We start from the raw sequence: 19,637 nt of genomic DNA, 5'->3' as shown, positions 1-19,637 counted from the left end.
CTGGAATTATCCTCATTCATTGCTTACATGAAAATAGAAAAGCTATAAACTCTGCCCCTTTGATTCCTAGTCCACAGACCAATGATTTTTCCATATACCAGTTTGGTCATCAAGAAATTAGCACTAAAATCTTGGAAACCCTGAAATTAATTGCAAAATCTGCTATAGAAACTATTGAGAAAAAATAAGGTAATTTACATGCACACACATACATACTCGAGCATATATGTAATTAGGCTACATATTCATAGACTGTACTTAGTTATATTCATACCTATATATGCTTTAAGAAAATTATATCTATATATGCCTTAAGAACTTTAAGGCATTGCTTAGCTATTGCTATATATTACTTTTACATATGATATATTTTATTTACATGTGTCCCTCTAGATGATTTCATGATTAACTAAAGCAGATGTATTACCTATGACCATGGAATCTGAAAACCAATAGACATTTGAATACTACAGCTTCCACTTAACAGCTAGCTATTGGAAGATAGAGAGATAGATAGATAGATAGATAGATAGATAGATAGATAGATGATAGGCACATGTATCCTCTCTCATGTATATATATATATATAAAACATATACATATTCTCTTATATATATATATTCTCTTTCATATATATGTACATATACATATTCTCATATGTACACATACATGTATATGTATGTATATATGGGGGAGGAGAGCAAGGGAAAAGAGTGTCACAAATGCTTCCCATTGGCCGTGCCTGATGCATGGCAGTTCAGATGATTTCTTCTAGTTTTCAAAATTTCCCATGCATCCGTGTACACACAACAGTCTGTACCAGGGGTGGGGAACATACGCCATACCAGGCATGCTGTTGTGGACTATTTTTATGATTGAAAGCTGGAAGAACTTCGCTGTCACTGGCCTATACCATGGATGAGGCACTGGCTGACTGCCTCATTCTCTTCAGAATCTGATTCATACACAGCTCCTGTGGCTGGTAGGCCAGTTACAGATGAAAGCACAAGCGCTTAGCAGGGCAGAACGGGCTGCCCAGCATCTGCTGACAGTGCTGACAGTGGTCTAACCCACAGCATCACCAGGCAGGCGAGAAGTGATTTCAATTTAAGCCATGTGAAGGTTTCTAATTTAAGGAACGCTACTGTGCTTGTCTCCCTGTCCCCATCTCTAAAATTAGCTTCCTTCTTACAGCATCTATTTCCCCAGTGTTAAGATACAATTTTATGTGGCATAAACATTTCTAATCTGATATTTTTATTCAAAACTGTATAATAAAGCATGAAGTTATATAAAGATTCTTAGTTTTAGTTCTGCCTTTGCCTGATTTAAGATACAAACAATAGAAGATTTATAAACTATGCACAGATCTATAAACTACAGACATATTTTTAAATGGTGACTGGCATGACAAGAAGAAATTAGACACCTGTCCTTGGAACTTTTAACCACATACTTGGTTTTGATCTGATATCTCAATAATCATCAATAAATCTCTAGGCTACAGCACAAAATTCTGTTTTGTCCTGTAATTTAAAAAGCATCTTACAACATATAGGCAAAATGCCAAGAAAAAGCCCAAAGTGGTCCTGGTTTGTTTGCCAGCTGGCTCTTTGGACTAAGTGGCCAGCTCCCAAAGAGCTGTCATTCAGTCACACGGGAAATAAAAGGAATTTCTTGCTTATTACACATACTTCTTACTATTGAAAAATTACCCTAAGAATACACTAATTGCTCCTATAAAACATAATTTCATTGCACCCAGCATCCATCTGGAAGCTCTGAGAAAGACAAATATAAAATTGCTGGAACAGGAATTTTGGATTTAATATGACTGTTGATACGTGGCTGTTAACCTTTTCTTATTGAAATTGTTTCTGTGGTGTATCCATTTTTAGTGAAAATAACTTGTTTTTATTTATGACCACTGTATAGTAAGTGGATAACTCTTTATATAATAGTGTGATATGCATAAAATATTGTACATATATAAACTATCCAGGCATTCAAAAATTATCTTGAAACCCACAATAAATCATTTATGCAACTATAATGGAAATTTTCTGGTCATTTTCATTAAGTTATTAATGTTGGTAGTATTTACAAACACATGATGTTTGCTTTTAAAAATAGGAGTTGAGATGAAACTGATGTAAGTGAAATATCAACTTTTAGTCACACTCACGTGTAAAAAAATGGAAACTATTGGGCAAACCTTTTCTGCCTACCACTATTTAAACAACTGTCATTCGAGTATTCATAGCAGGCTTTCCTAGAGAAAATATCCCCACTGGCCAGGGAATTAGCTCACTGGTATAAGCACCTGCCTGGCAAGTGCAAGGTTGTGAGTTCAATGTGGAGTACCAAAAAAAAAAAAAAAAAAAAAAAAAAAAAAAGGAAGAATAAGAAGAAACCATCTGGAACTTCGTATCCCTGTGTACTTTCCACTACATTCAACCTGAAGCTTAGTTCACAGTGGGTAAAATCTTGAGGTTATCTCTAATAATTACCACATGCACTAGAAACTACACTAGAATATAGCACCATAACACCCTCCTAGGGACACCCCGCCTCTTTTTGTGCTCAGCTGTCTTGGTAGAAGATTCACTTAACCCCGTGAGCTCTAAAGAAATCCAGCTCCAAAATTCCCACTTTATGCTAATTCTGCTGGTAAACTGTGGAAGAAGAAAAGCAGAGTGATTGGGAAGAATCTTGAATTTATAAGAAGAAATGATGTAGATTATGAAATTTCTAATGAAAAATTACAAACCCTGTGCACACGGGCCCATTTCATCTTTGGAAGCTGGTTACTGTTTGTGTACAGCTGGCTGTTACTCAGTCACTGTTCCCCTGTGAGGACCCCTTTGAAATTATCAGCCCTTCAGTTACTTCCTGTTTTATTGAAGTGTGACTTTCCCACTACTTAGCTGTGGAGTTCGGCTGAACAAAATGTAAGTGGCTCTGTTATTAACACTGACTGCAATGACATTTGACAAGTTACTCTGACCTGTCAAAATAATATCAGAAAACTTGCATTTGATTTCTTCCAAAGGAATTAAATCCCTAATTTGAAGAAACACTCCATTTGTATCTCCATCAGCTTTATGATTCATAACGGTGAGAGTTTTCAGCTATCATAGAAGGTCGACTCTGGAGGAGTCATTACATGCTGGAAATGAAACTTCCTGACCTGTTTAGATGAACCAGGCTCCGCACTACCATCCACACCGATATCTCCTACCTTCATTTCAGTAACTGCTGCTACTGTCCTCTGCTTACTGAAAGGAGAAGATAAAAAAATGTTATTCCGTGAGAGCGGCAAAATATCTATTTATCAAACTCAAATATAAACATCTACTTGAGGAGTAATTTCAATATAAACATATTTAGTAATAACTCTATTCCTGAATCATCTGGTATTTTATTAAAATATTTAGAGATGTGGATAGCACGATTTATTGACTTATTCACTTTTATTAGTGATATTTCCATATATAACAATTGAGAGGGAAAGAAAAAAGGATGTTGAAGGTTTCATAATAAGGACCAAATGTCGGAAAGATTCGTGAAGATTTTGTCCTGATGTGCTTTTTGAGTTGCTAACAGCCCACCAGTATTGATGGATATTGTCAGACAGGTGAAGTACTTCTCTTACAAGTAGGCTGTAATTTTCTGGGTTTTGGTATTTGTCACCTTTAGAGACATCAGTTACCTGTTATAATGGGATTCCAACCCCAAGATAAGGAAACTAATACATTCAATAAGAAAACTTGGAAAACATTACCTTGAATCATGTCTAATAACTTGATTACATTTTTTCTTTGATTTTCAAGTTCCTGGCGAGATTAGAAAATGAAAAATCGCTTGCACTGTGAAACTATCTTCCTTGAAAACTCTTCCTGTCATAAATTGTGCAGCTGTATGTAGATGCAAATGGAGCATTTCTGCAAACTAGGATCTCAGTTCCTTCACATTGCAACCCTGGCCAGTGCATGACCTGCAAAAATAGTCTTTTCTCAGAGTTTCCAGATCTGATGGCAGTGCAGTGTTAAGGTGGTACCCTGAATGTGTATTCTATAGGAATGCCTCAGTCAGCTGGGGATCCAGTCTCAAGCTCAAAAGGGAACTTAAACTCCCTTTGTTCAACTATCTGCCCTCATGCTTGAAGCATTCACAGAAAGACAGGCTGACTCTGGAGCTTTCGGTGTGGATTTTAATCCAACTCTCACCCGTGGTGTGAGCTGGTTACTTAAGCTGTTGGTGCACATATTTTATTTTCCTTATCTGTAAAATGGGAATGGTTATGATAGGGTCCCCATGTAGCATAATGATGAAGATTAAATGTCATACTAGATGAAAACACTTAGAACCATGTCTGGTACTCACTCTCCCTCCTTTCTTCCTATAGTAGTATCCAGTGAGAGGTGGACCTCACGGGAGTCCACAGTGCTGTTTCATTATCACAGTCTATTAATGATGCCTTTCTTCTGCTGTGCCCATGCCCGCATCTCTGAGCTTTCTTCTCCATGTCCTCATTCATCCCTGGACACCAGGCAGGAAAGATGTTTCGTCATAACTTCCCCTGGATTAGCTTCAAATGTGTGAATCCGGCATGAATTCCAAGACCAGATTTGTAAGCTACTTTGTTATAGGAATCAAAATGACATGAGACACCTACTAATCACAAAACTTTGATAAAGGAAAGTTTAAATAACCCGTTGTTTAAAAAATAATTTTATTCTAGTTTTTATAATCATGACATTTCCCAGAAATTATGTTATAAATTATTGCTAGATCTTCAATATGATTTCAGCCAGATTAAAAACATATCAAATGTTAGAAAAAATAGCAACTTTAGAATAGCAATTTTCCCTGTTTTCATTCTAGCCTTTTTGAGTTTAACCCAAATTTCCCTCAACATGATTTCCTGATCTCCAACAAGAAACATCTCAGGGAGTCATTTATTCGATGATATGAATGTTACAGCATGGCTTCCACAGAAGGCAGACAATTATGAATGTATAAAAGTAATCATTGGTGTGCTAAAATGCTGCTAATGAAACTGGGGCTCACTTTAAAACTCAGCTTGTCTTCACTTGGTGGGTTGAAAAGCTATGAGGGGCAGATAGTTAAATATATTATACATAGGATTACAGGCTTCAGTTGCCCACATATACCCATTTGGAAATGACTAAACATTTTATCTTAGACCATCTTAATTGAATTATACTCACTACAATTAAAATTTAGGAGGCCATTAATGATAAGCTATGATATTGATACAAATAAATAGCATCCTTTATGAATCAAATTTGTTGTACAAGTATACAGAAGATAAAGTCTTAATGAAAATAATTTCAGTAAAATATCCATTTATATAATTTTACAGTAGTATATGGAATGTCAATCATTGAAATAAATCATGTTGATGTTAATAAGTATAGAAAATATGTTTTACAAATATTGTAAACAGAATTTGATACATATTTGCGATTGTACTTATAGATATAATATTCAAAAATGAATTGATCACCATGCAGACATGCATATTGATGGTATGCTTATACTTAGAAATGATAAGAATTTTCTTTTCATTTTAGATGATGACAGCAACATTGCTAAATAGTCTAACCTATAGCTAAGTACAGAAGGCAAACATTCTTGGCTAATAATTGCTAGGCTACATGAGATTATTAGGGCATACTGTGCCCACTATAGTTCATAATTCATATAGTAGTTGTTTAAATTCAAAGTCAAACATATTACTGAAATATTATTTAATAATGTGGTTCCCTAGCGTTATTTTAGATTGATGACAACAAGTTGTCCTTGAGGAATAACCCAGATTTGTTGATAAAAGTACTCCATGACTCAATCTGTAGATCTAATATTTCAAAATACATTTTAATTGACTGTGTAAATTTGCACAGAGAGCTACATAAACTTAGGTCCCCTCAGATATCTTAGAAGCCATCTGCGTCTCTAACATGCTCTTTAAAACCTAATTTGCCACTTAATGTTGGTGACATTTTTAACCTACACGACTAACTTCAACATGAATCATAGTTCATCACTGTTATGCTGTAAAAAACTATCAAAAGTGTATCAACTAGTTTAATCAGAACTCTCCTTACAAATAAGTTGAGTGAAGCAATTTACTTCAACTGGCTAAAATTTTGAAAGGCAAACTAACATTAGAATTTGAATATAGGGACTCTTAGTCATGAACTCGGAGAAAATCAGTTTCTTACATATTCTAATACTCTTACTTACTTTCAGTTTTCCAAAGCATTTCCCAATAATTGCTAACTGAGGGCAATTTTGGTGATCTCAGTCTTCTTTCCTTCTCCACCTCCAGATGCTGTCACCTTAAAATTGAGAACTACTAATCTTGCAAATGCAAAATAAATGAAAATCATCAAAAGCGTTAATTAATGTGTCTCCTAGCCCATCATCATTTGAATTTTGGATGAATTGATTAATAATATTTTTCTTATTTCCTTTTGTAAATCTTTCCAAGAGCAGGAGCTCCTCTCTGAAAAAGGCAGGTCAGTGATAGAAGAGAGAGTCTCAGGCTGTACATCATGAATCACCTTACCGCGCCTGGCTCCCCGAGTCTTCCTATTTCTTCCTCACTCTCCAAAGGTATTTTCCCTTCCCTTATTTGGCAGGCTGTTGTTTGATCCAGGCCTCATGGGGTCATCAGAAAAAGCTATTGTGATCAGCTCCAGGTGTTTTTACAAAAATGTTAACTCCTGAATGTGCTCCTATCAATGAATTCTGCTATATCCAGCTTTATACTGTGCACACACACACAAACACACACACACAGAGATCTCTCTCAAAATTCACTCCCATCCAAACATCACTGGTTTTTGAGACACATGTTAGCAATCCTCTGAATCCAGCTTTTCTGTGTTGGCTTTTTTCTTTGGGGTGCAGGACTTGCATTTCCTCCTTCCAGAGTATGTGGAGACCTGACCCAGGTTAGTGACTGGAGGTGATGAGTGCTGGCAGGGGCTAAACAAGTTTCATCTGTGAGACATCTGCTTTCAGCAAGGTCTGCACTTGGTCTCCAGGCAAAGGACGTTAATCTCCAATGGAGGAACTCAATACTTTGGAACATAGATGGGTCTTGTGTTTACCCATAACCTATATATCCTAGGCAAGCGTGAGGTGTATATTTTTTTTTCTATTATAACTCTGAATTTGACACAGCCTACTGGAGTTGTACATTTAATATTTCTATGCTTAAATTTTTCCCTTCTTGTAATAAGAACCTAAGCCTGATTCCTAGCACACTGTTACTTTTGTGGCTGTGGGAGAATTTCCCTGAATACTGCAACTGAAGCCCTCTGACTTCCAGAACTTGTAATGAATTGGCAATAGGTTGTCCTGAAATTGTCATCTCTTTGAGTTCTCAGCATCCATCTTACTCTGTTATCCTGACAGAGCAAGGTTTGTTTAGTCCCTTAGGACTTTGCCCAAATATACCCAGTCATTGTATGCTGGGGAATTTCTAGCACTCCATGCACCAGGAGCAATGGACAGCAATGTGATGCTTATTACTTTCTTCAGGGTGAGAAATCCAAATTTGAAAACCATCTTGAGGCTCTGTATTAGAAATACCTCTGTGATGAAATTGTTTTAACCCAAGAATTTTCGAAAACAGAGCCTGAGGGAAGGACGCAAGCAGTAAAATTTTATTTAGGTGGTACAAGCCCAGAGCAGAGAAACTGACAAAATAAGGAAAAGGAAGTGAGGGGAGACGGCCTGCCACGGGATGGAGGCTGCTTCTCATCAGTCCGTGAGGTGCCCTGGCCGGGCGCAGGGCTGCTCAGGCAGCACTGGGGATGCCCACAGATTCGGCAGGAGGAGTCACAACTGTGGAAGAAGACGGAGCATTTATCTGCCTGGCTCCCTCCTGCCTCACATTTTGTGTAAGTTACATTTAATTTTGTGAGAAGCTAATTCCCTCCACACTTTATAAAAAGACACAGGGAAAGTCAGAACTGATTTCTGGAAGTATGGTGATTCTCTTGACTCCAAAAGTCTGGCATAGGGGAGAGGAGAAGTAGGAAATAAAGAAGAATATCTGGGGACTCTGAGAAGGAAGATGGAGATTTTTCCCTAAATGAAATCATTCATGCCCTCTGAACATGGTCAGAACACAAATCTCATCATGAAATATGGGGGTTTGTTCATAAAAAATGTATGTATAACAGAAATATAGTAGACGTGGGACTTTGTACATAGAGAAGTATGCTTATGGGAATAAAAGAATGGAGAGGGCTTAGGAGATATACACTGTAAGAGAGCAAATGGATAAAATAAAGAAATGACAAGAGAGGAAACTTTCTGAAGTAAGATTTGCTATGTTTTGTCCTGAACTGTTTTTAAAGCAAAATTCTCCCACATTTCTTCTGTCTCTTGTATGTCTTAGTCCACTTTCATCAGATTCTGTGTGGCCTAATTCTCCCTCGTATCTTGTCAACATAACCAATCAGAGACCAGCCAGTTAGTTCAGCAAATTCATAGGCTCCAACATAATTGTACATCTTCATCCATTTGCAAATTGGCACGGTTACAAAGGTCTAACTTTACTGTTTGAATAATTTGAGTAACATCAGTAGGAAGCTGATCTAATGGCTCTAAGGACAAAGGTATTAGTGTCAGACTTATGTAAAAGTTTTAATAAGAATAAACCTTAGAAATGAGTATTGGGGAGAAATGATCATGTCTGAGAGACCATCATCTTCCCAATTCATGTAACTGTAAATATTTATTTTCCATTCAAATCACACTTTTCAACCAGTAGCAACTGACATTGAACATAATTTATATAAAGTGAATTTATATTAAATTATCATAATACCATTAATAAACAAATTGCTTCCCAAATATATTAGGTACATAAATACAAGTACCTTCCATAAACAGATGATTCATTGCGTCTTTTTAAATTTTCTCCACAAAATAGACTTTATTAACATTTTGAATGTTCAGCATTTGAATCCTACAAATTATATACATATGAATATTAAATACTAATGGAATAGATTTATTTATTATAAATACAAATGTAACATTTAAAGTCATCTCGGATAGTCTATATCATACTTTGATTTTATATCACTATTTTATATGTACAAACAAATAATGATTATCTCACTATAAATTTTCTCTGAACCAGTAGTTACAGGGAACATGATCATAGAACATGCTATTTTGGGGTCAGTTAATTGGCCTTACTTTTATCGAACAAATTAAGATTAAATAAACTCATTAAATTTTAAGAAAAAAAATACCAGTTTAACATTGTCAGTTAAGTAATATGGTCCAAGGAATAGATTTTTTTAGATTTTCTATATAGTAGCTACATGATAATTAGGGTAAACAAGCTGATGTCATAATATTTGGTACTGATTAAGACATTCTCCCTCACCTTTGCCATACTATGTAACAATAACTTAGGCAGTGACTTGGAATAATTTTGTTAAGGAAAATAGCTAGGTATCCTCAAAGGATCTCCTTAAGGTCTCCTTAAAGGATCACTCTAAGGATTAATATTAGCATGTTATTTTTATTGGTGATTTATATGTATAGGTTAACAATTTCTGTCTACATGTATTTCTGCACTTTTCTGTAGTAAAATTTTCGAGTATTGATAAAGAACTCCACTTTCTTATTTTTTATTTAGAGAAAAAAAAAGCAAAACAGAAAAAAAAGAGTAGAAATAATACTTTCATATAAGTTTAATAAATGCAATCGTTACTTTTTTCTTTACCAAATTTTGTTGTGGGAGAATAAATTAATAAAAATCAAAGCCTTCAGCAAATTCTTCTAGAGTCTGTGTTCTTAACCATTCTGAGGCAAGAGACCTCTGTAAAGATCTAGTGGTGTTTATGGCATTTATCAAAAGAAAACACTGAAATAGTACATTGTAAAGGTTTTATTGTGCTTAGATGTTCCCCAAAGCCTCATGTACTCATAGGTGGGATTTTTCAGAAGTGTGAAATCTGATGCAGTGCTGGGGGTGCAACTGATTCATGATGCAACGCTAGGATGAAGAGTGTGTGATTACTAAATTATTCCACTGATTGGTTTGGCTCTGCCCTAATCCCAGTACCCTGGATACAGTATAAGGGACAGACAGAGGCTTGTTCTGTCCTTGTTTGCTTTGGTACCTAATGCTCACCATGAATGGTTTCTCCTTGACAATGCCTGTCTGCTGTATCACTCTATCTCGGAGCACGCTGATTGTGAACTGAATCCTCTACAAACTGTGAGCTAAACAAACATTTCCCCCTGTAACTTTGGGTGTTGGGTGTTTTGTGTCAGTACTAAAAAAAGCGACTAAGACAGAGTTTAGTACTAAGAAATGGGGGTCACTATGACTGCAACTGACCATGTGATTTAGGAGACTTTGGTGCAGGACTGTGGAAAGAGGAAGAGTTAGGAAAGGTTTGGAGATGCTGACTGAAAAAGTGTAGCTGGAATGCATGAGGCTGTACTTGATGAGAGATTCTGGTCAGAACTCAGAAGACCAGAAGGTTTATAGAAATTCTGCCAGTGAAGACCAGGCTAGGGACGTTCCTGCTAGGAAAGAGGATGGCACTTTCTGTTGGACTGAATGTGTGTTATGTCTTGTCTACAGAAAATTTGTCTGTATTTTTCTCATAACAGACTCATTTTTCCTGAGTTGAAAGGAGGCAGATTAATTAATTTTGTAGAAGAAATTTTAAAGCAGTGTCATTTTGAGGGGGTGGCATGGCTTCTGTTGGGGGCTTTTAGTCAGATTTATGTTGAGAATCAAGAACAAAGAGCCCAGAACAAATGATTTAAAATGTTGTGAGTTTGTCCAGAAAGGAAGCACCAGTAAAGTTGGGGCCTGAAAAGATGGAAGACAGGAGAAATTGGTCACTGAAGACCAGCAATAAAAAGCCATGTATTTCAGAAAAAGAAAACAAAATATCACCTGAGGACATCACAAGAACTCATAGGACTCCAGCCTCTGAAACTTCAGAATTGCAAAGGCAAAAGAATTTTTGTTTTGAGAAGTAACCCCCAGATCACGTTCCAGAATGATGGAAGCCTAGAAAAGTGATTCTTTGGGAACTGTTTCATGGGGCACTCAACCCCTAACTAAGAAACAAGGAAGCCTGGCTACTGCTCTAGCTGCTAGCAGATCTTGGCATCATCTACATGGTGATAGTTTTAGGTGCATGCAGAATGCAAGAACAATGGGGTCAGGATGGCTTCCATACAGATTGCAGAAGAAGGCCTGGGAGCCCAGGCAGTGTGCCCTTGAGAAGACACTGTGTGAATCTGTGTGAAGCTTAAGGTGCATTGAAAACACCAGAAATTTGGAGAAACCAAAAACTTTGATCATCTGAGGAAAAGTGCAAAGCAGGAGCAAAGTAGGCACAAGAGAAAACCTGAGGAAGCTAAAACCACCAGAAGCACCACAGGGATGGAGCCACTCAAGCCTTTGTAGTTCATGTCTTGTCACAGATTGCCTCAGATAATGGACATGAAACTACAAGATTTGTTATTTTCCCTTTTGGACTTTGGATTTGCTTTAGTCACATTCCTTGATACCCTTGTTTGTAAATTTTGGAACGTAAATATCTACCTTGTTCTATTAATTGTTGAAAGTGATTAACCCTGATTTGTACAGGTACTTGCTGCTATGTGTTTGCCATAAATCTGAGAAGAGACTCTGGACTTGGACTTCCAAGTAATGCAGAAAGTATTAGGACCTTGGTAAGCGTTGTAAGTGGACCAAATGGCTTTTATGTAAAGGAATGTGCATGACTCTTTTGCGGTACTTGGGATAGAATGTTATGGCTTGTGTTTAGATGTCCGCTAAGAGCCTCATGCTATCCTAGGTGGGCATTTTCAGAGGTAGCTGGACATAGAGTAGGTGACTGATTCATGGTGCAATGCTAGGATTAAGGCTGTGTGAGTACCAAATCAATCCACTGATTGGTTTGGCACTTGCCCTAATCATAGCATCTTGGATACGATATAAGGGACAGAAAGAGAATTGTCTTGCTTCTTGCTTGCTTGCTTTGCTATCTTCTGCCTCCTCCACAATTCCTGTCTTTAGTGCCACCATGCTGCCTTAAAGGGCTTAAAATTCCACAAACTGTGAGCTAAATAAACTTATCCTCCTTTAACTTGGGTGTCAGATATTTTGTCTCAGCAATGAGAGAGTTATACCTAACACAGTACATGGAGATATAAAGTATTAGGTATAGATATAAAATATGTTAAATATTTAATTATGTATGTTGATTATATTAAATAACAAGGTCAGTGAGCCTAAAAGGATGGTTTATAATTTCATTGCTATAGGACGTTGAAGCAGAAAGATGACAAGTTTGTGAACAGCCTTAGAAACTTGGCTATTTACTGAGACCCTGGCTCAAAGCATAAAAGAAAATGGGATGGAGGTGTAGCTCAGTGTGAAAGCCCTGTGTTCAATATCCAGTCACACATAGCCAAGCAAACAAAGAGATAAGGTCTGCAATCAGGCTAACAAGTACTATAATTTTTAGAGATTATCATAACCTAGATTTTGTGATATCTACAATTTAGCTGTAACATGATAGAAAATACCTGGTGTCTACTAGTGAAAATCATAGGTACTATTAATCCTTCTGTAGTTGTTTACTATGATCATGACTAAGAGATACATTTCATTTACTTATTCAGATTTTTAAAATGAAGTTAACAGCTGGGCATGGTGGTGCACAATTGTAATCCCAGCACTCAGGCCAGTGTGAACTGCACAGTGAAATTCTGTCACAAGAAGACAGAGGAAGAAGCAGAAGAAGAAGTAGTGCTAGCAGTAGCAGTGGTAGTGACAGTAGTAGCTAAGATACCTGATCTAAAATGAGACGAAGGGTTGATCAGCAAATTTTAGATTTACTGCAAAAACAGTTGTTGTTTTCCTTTACTCTGCTATAGCTTACTTTCATCAATCTCATGAGTATATTGTGAGAATTTAATAAAATATCTCCTGAAATTGCTCATCAGTGTAGATTTAATGTGTGTGTGTGTGTGTGTGTGTGTGTGTGTGTGTGTGGCTGCATGTGATCATGTGGCACTCCACCAAGGGTCTGTACCTTGAGCTTCATCCTTAAATCTTATTTATTTTGAGACAGAGTTTTGCTAAGTCTGTGTGTAGCTCCAAATATTGATCCTCCTGCCTCAACTTCTCAGAGTGCTGAGATTATTAGCATGTGCCACTACACCCAATTTAGAAGTGATTTCTAATATTTCACAAGAGTTTCATCTAGTATCTCTCTCTGGCTCTCTTTCTGTGGTGTGTGTGTGTGTGGTAGTTTTTCCTTCCAAAAACTCCTATTTTCAGGTGGTAAATTCTTTAGGAAGTACATATTTAATATATAAGTTCTGCTTTAGGAAAATCCATCAAGTTAGCTCCATCTGTCAGCTCAAGGAGCATTAACTTGGACTTTCCCATGGATAGGATATTCCATAAAATCAGCACTCTTAAGACAGTTTCACTGTTCTTGTTTTTCATATGAAACTAAAGAGCTAATTTAAACTCATAATGCAGAAAGTTGGTTTTATTAAATATGTGTAATTTGAATACATAAGTTTTAGGATCACATCTGTTCTGTTTGGATGTGTGCATTGATGAGCATTATGCAGACAGGCTTGCCTTGGCCTTGACAGGGAGCATTGAACTCTAGTGGTTACAGACAGGGGAGAGCAGTCCCAGGACAGATACAGAGGAAATTGAAGGGATGGAGATGAGGATGTGGGACGATACCAAAGACAGTTTCAACAACTTCAACGTACCACCTGAAGAAATGATAAAATGGTAAGGCGACTGGTCCACTACTTACCCTGGGTCATCACTACCTTGCATGTATAGGAATCAGAACACCTCATGATATCTCATAAGAATGTGCAGATATTATTTGTTGCCTTAAAATTGTTTTCTTACAAACCTCATGGGAGCCTGGCACTTACCATGACATGCTGCCTAGAGTTTAACATGCTCTATTTAATCAGCACCACCAGAAATTTTTTCTTGAAACTTAAAAGGTCCAGTAATTCTTAAGGTAATTCTCCTCAAGTCCCTTTCATGGCAGTTGCCTAGCTGAAGTCCACAGGACTTTATCACCTCCACTTTTTTCTTCCTACAAATACTTGTGTTCCAATTGTCTGGTCATGCTATCGGCTACTGACTGCCACATGTTTCAGAGTGAAAACAGTTGCATTTCAAAGGGGAGAAAATAAACAGACTCTGGCCCTACCACAGAAGCAAGTTAAAGAAACAAAAACTGAATAAGCTTCAGACCTGTAAAGGTTATACTGTGTCACAGACGTGGCCATTGGTTGCAGATAAATGGGATCTTTGGGTTTTCCAAGGTGAATTCTTTCGAGAAAACTGGCTCATTTGACTCTAACTTCTTATCCTCCTCTGACTTTGTTTTGGAAACTCTGAAATTTTGGTTTTCCTTCTAAATTGTCAGTCTAGATACTATTTGGACCTGTGGGACTACAGATGGGAACCAAACCCCAGTTACCTACGATAAAATTTCCCTCTATGCAACTGTAGTACATTTTTACCAATTCCATTTTCTTGAGTATGTCTTTATACACTATTTTACCAAAATATATTTTGCTAGGAAATTTTGTAGCTAATATATCTCCTTAAATGTTCTAAAGAGTATACCCTGCGGCTCAAATCTCAGACTCTTTTCTATTGTCCTTTCCCCTCGGGTAACCTTCCCCAGCGCCATGGCTTCCAACATCATCCTCTGATTCATGACTCTAAATATCATATTCAGTTGCAGATTCTGTCCAACTCAGATTGCTATGCATGGAATATAGAAATATCACACAGTCAGGCTCCGCAAGCCCAAAGTTATAAAGGAATCTGCAAGAATCCTCACTGCCTCTCACCCATCCTAAGTTGCACGGCAGCTCTGCATTTTACCCTGCTGGAGATGCTGCAGGCATCTGATAAGACACGTGGTGAAGGACACCATCCACAATGACCCACGTGGTCTCCTCTTCTCTACACAAAGCCTTTTGTGGTCCCCCGATTTCTTGGTTCTAATAAAAAAATATATGAGTGATATCAACTTTGAGAAGATGCCAGCTCTGAGGTTAGGTGGCCAAAAATTGTGACTTGAGTTTTGCTAACTGTTTTACTTTCTTTCTGCACTTGATGGAACAGAACCAGAGAAAAGCTATGTGACAAGGAGCTAATGGGAGCCTACAGTCAGTTGACAGTGAGGATCTGTGCCCTCAGCTCACCCACCTTGAAGGAGTCAAATTCTACCAGTGAGTGAGGATGAAAGCTTGGAAGCCTCAGCCGGGATTCCAGGTCTGGTCCCCACTTTGCTTCAGGCTTCCAGGAGACCCTGAAGCCAAATATCTGTGGCCACATTCCAGATGTACACATTCTACAAATCTGGTTTTTGAAGCTACTGCCTTTACAGTGATTTGCTATAAAGCAATTCATATGTGTCTATGCTTTTGTTTTTGCGCAAATTTGAGTATGCACTATTCTAAACTTTCACTTAACATGTTAATTTAACACTGAGTGATCACCATGGCCAAACAGTTTTAGAGGTCCTCATTGAAGGATCCTGCGTCCCCTTCAGACAAGGACCCTGTCATCACATCCAACACTCACAATGTAGAGGAGAGGTTTATTTTGACTCATGATTGCAGTCCAGAGTCAGCTGACTCCAACACAGAAATAGGATGGCAGAGGCCATGGCAGACCGAATGCCTTTCATGTCATGGTAGCCACAAAGCTAAAATGAGAAAGCGGGGAGCCGGGGAGAGATACAATACACCCTTGTAGGTCCAGCTTCCTGTGTCCCACCTCTTTGGGCAGACCCCACCTCCAAATAGCACATTTAGCTATGGATTCTTCCATGAATTAACATACTGCAGAGTCTCACAGCCCACAATCCAGTCACCTTTCCAAAGCCCCACTTCCTCCGAACACAGGAGACCTTGTAGACTTGGATCATTAAAAACCTTTAGGAGACCTCGTAGACCTGGACCATTAAAAACCTTTTCAATGTAACTTCGCATTGTGTAAATGAGAAAGTGAGAATCTAGGGAGGATTTTCTTCTTAAATACACATCTTCAGCCATAATGTAGGTTTTTCTCTCTTTTTTAGTTGTTCATTGATAGACAATAGAAAAGTATACCAATGTTAAGCAGGTGTTAAGGAAACAAATAACTAAACCAATATGCAGAACAGGTACAATGAACTTCCCAGCTAGAACCAATATAAAGTTAGGAGACTCCACCATTAATCACAGGCTTCTTTCAAACAGGAACTACAAGGTTGTAATTATTCTGAGAGGACAAGTTGCAAACCGCTTCTACTGCCAATACTGGCAATTGTGGTGACAGATGGCTTCATGGTTCTGAAGGGCGTGGAAGCGTCAATAATTCTTCTTGCTTAGTCCGCTCCATTTTTGATGAAGTTTCATACTTCCTTCCAAGATCTTAATTTAGGCATCAAGTCTGTCTGTGCAGTATTTCAAGATGTCCATTACTGTGAGATACTTATTTGCATCATACATACAACTCTAGGTGACCTTCTCTATTTGAGCATGTCTCTTTGTTTTTAACCTTCTAAGGCACTCTTTTCAAAATAGCAGTATACAACCTCCACCAAATAGCAGTAGGTTCTCCAAAATAAAAGTTCATTGCACAGAGGATGGATTTTTAAGAAAAAAGGCAAGTAGCATTGAGAAGAGTGACGTGCTGAGGGACCAAGTTTCCGTGGCTGTGCTCCAGCAGCTGTCACTTTCGGGCTCCTCTGAATCACACAGCCAGTGTGACACCACGTTGTCTTGCATCCTCGACTGTGGATGGTGAGCGTCAGGAAATAAGGGTACAAATGATTACAGTCGTCAAGGACACTTACAACCTACTTGAATTTTCTTCCTGGCACTAAAACCCAACTTGCTGACCAGAAGTCTTGAAAAGCTGCCAAATGAAATTTCTAGGAAGCTCATTTATTTTCCATTTCCTTGGGGGGTTTAGAGTGGCATTCATGGGGAGAAAATAAATGAATATGCTTACTTTCGTGCATGTTTCCACTTCAAGTCTAAAGGACACCCCTGTCCGATACACCCCCGTCTTCAGTGTAGGTGCAGTTTCTCGGTTATCACACGCGGTTTCATCTCCCTCGTTTCCCCCACAGGAGCTGCAAGCACATGGAAGTCCCAGTTACATATTGCACGCAGTAACTAGGAGACGCGAGGCCAGAGAGTTTCTAGCTTGACCATTGTTGTCTTGGATCACACCATGAATGCCAGACCATCTGCCAGGGAAGGGCTGTCAAGAGTGGGTATTTATCTGGCTTCTCTGTCATTTCAAGAGGACTTAGCAGGCTGGCCAGCTGCCAGCAGCTACAGCACACCTTCGGAGGAGAGATGACTGCTGAGGAAATGACTGAATCTGTACAATTTTCAACTCCCTTTTCACTTATCCAATTTCTCCACCTCTGCACATAACGAAAGGGGACTGACTCCAGCCCCTCTGTACCTCTACACTCCCCCTCAATCTTCCTTGCCATCCGTTTATCCATCAAAATCCCACCCATCCTCCTGCTGGACATGCAATACACATATAATCACAGCGTCACTTCTACCTTCTTGGTCATTGGTCAAAAACATTTATTGAGCATCGATTTTAATACTATGCTGTTACCGACAGATACCTAACCAATCAGCTGGAATGCAAATGTCTCTGTAATTCAATTCTGTTGAATGTTTATAAATAGTTTTAAATAGTTTTTAAATAGTTTAAAAATTATTGCAAACAAGCAGAATATAAAGGCACAATTCAAATTAAATATAGGTTGGGAGAAATGTTCATGAGCAGTATTTATTAAGCTTTCCAATGAGACCAAATCTTGGCTGCCTAAAGACAAGCCAGGCACAGGAGATTAAAGTCCAACATAGTATTTCAATGTATAAGACATGTTCCTAGTAGGTCACTGGGGTAAAAGTTTTGAAGAAATGATTTGAACTAAGATGTATGTATACAATAGCTGAGCTATTGAATGTCCTGTCTCTAACAAAGGGAAATGTAAGTAAGTGTTTTGCAGCACAGTTCTATTTTAACACAATATTCCCCTCTTATCTGTGGTTTTACTTTCTGTGGTTTCAGTTACTCTTGCCCATCTCTGATCCAAAAACATTAAATGAAACATTCCAGAAATAAACAATTCATGAGTACTAAATTGCATGCCACTCTGAGTATCATGATGAAATCTTGTGGTGCCCCACATTATCCTGTCCAGGATAAGAATCATCCCTTTGTCCGGCACATCCATGCCACATGCACTACAAACCCTGTGCCTACAGGGCACTTAATTTACTTAATAGTGGCCCCAAATTACAGCGTGATATTTATAATTTTATTTCAGTAATTTTGTAATTGTTCTGTTATAGATTCTCCTGTTTTCCTGTGCCGAAGAAGTTAAACTTTATCATGTATGTGGACAGTATTTAGGAAAAAACCGTTGTGTATATAAAGTTTGAAAATCTTTGCTTCAAGCATGGACTGGAGTTTTGGAATACTCTCCCTTCACATGAATAAAGGGAGACTATTATACTCTCATAAGCAGAGAATGAGTTATAGTTTTTAATTTGTTTCCATAGCCAAAAATTTTATTTGCAAACCATTGCTATAAATTTAGAAGATTGTTTTTGATATAAAGTAAATGTGCTGAAGGAAAATGAAAGACCAGAGACATCATGAATGGTTAGTGCTGCTGAACAAAATATTTCCACTAAAAACGTGACACTTCTTTCTGGGAGTACACTAATTATTTTGAAGAGGAACACAAAAGGGAACAGATCTCTGAGTACAGACTGGTGTTATGAGACGCTGTCACAGGTACTAGGGAGTCAACTGACTTGCACTGGTGATACTCAGAGCAAAGCCACTCTTACGGGTCTTGTCCAGAGCACAAAATGCTCCCCAGATGGTGGTGGATGTGGCTGCCACCCACAAGCAACAGACAAGTGTCTGTTACCCCAGGCTCCCATACTTGACTTATAACATCATTGTAATCTCTCAGGGAATTTTTCCAACGCCGTGATACCTCAGTTGTGGAGCTCAGTTCATCCTCAATTCATGTTCCAACACTGAAAAGTTGGAGGACTGAGGATGTTTTGCCCATAACAAATAATGGAAAGTCAGAGAACTGGCCCTGAGGCCCCAAAATTACACTTATAAATTCATTTTTATGGAACTTTTAACATATTTCACAATGATTTCCTTCTTTAACTCCATTGTGATTCTCATTTTTCTCTTAGCTTTATTGCTGATAACATTAACTTTCTTTGGAGCCGCTGCAAAAATATTTTATGCAAATAAAGAGGGGGAAGAAAGCACGGTGATGACTGCTGTAATGCACTGACACAAGCACTATGTGTCACTCGGGTAACAGCAGCACCTAGGCTGGAGCATCGCCCATTTGTGGCCACAGTGAGAAGGGATGGGTGCCTCACTCTCAGACACTACAGGGTTTTTCAAGTCAGGTTTTTGGTTCCACAATAAACCAAAATTACAAATTCCCAGGTGTTTATTTTTTTATCTTCACTGT

The sequence above is a fragment of the Cavia porcellus genome, unplaced genomic scaffold (genome assembly GCF_034190915.1).
Source record: "Cavia porcellus strain 051 isolate PalLab524CR breed Dunkin Hartley unplaced genomic scaffold, mCavPor4.1 scaffold_4, whole genome shotgun sequence".
Classification (NCBI taxonomy): domain Eukaryota; kingdom Metazoa; phylum Chordata; class Mammalia; order Rodentia; family Caviidae; genus Cavia; species Cavia porcellus.
The sequence above is the reverse complement of the archived record's forward strand: the minus strand, read 5'-3'. Positions refer to the sequence as shown.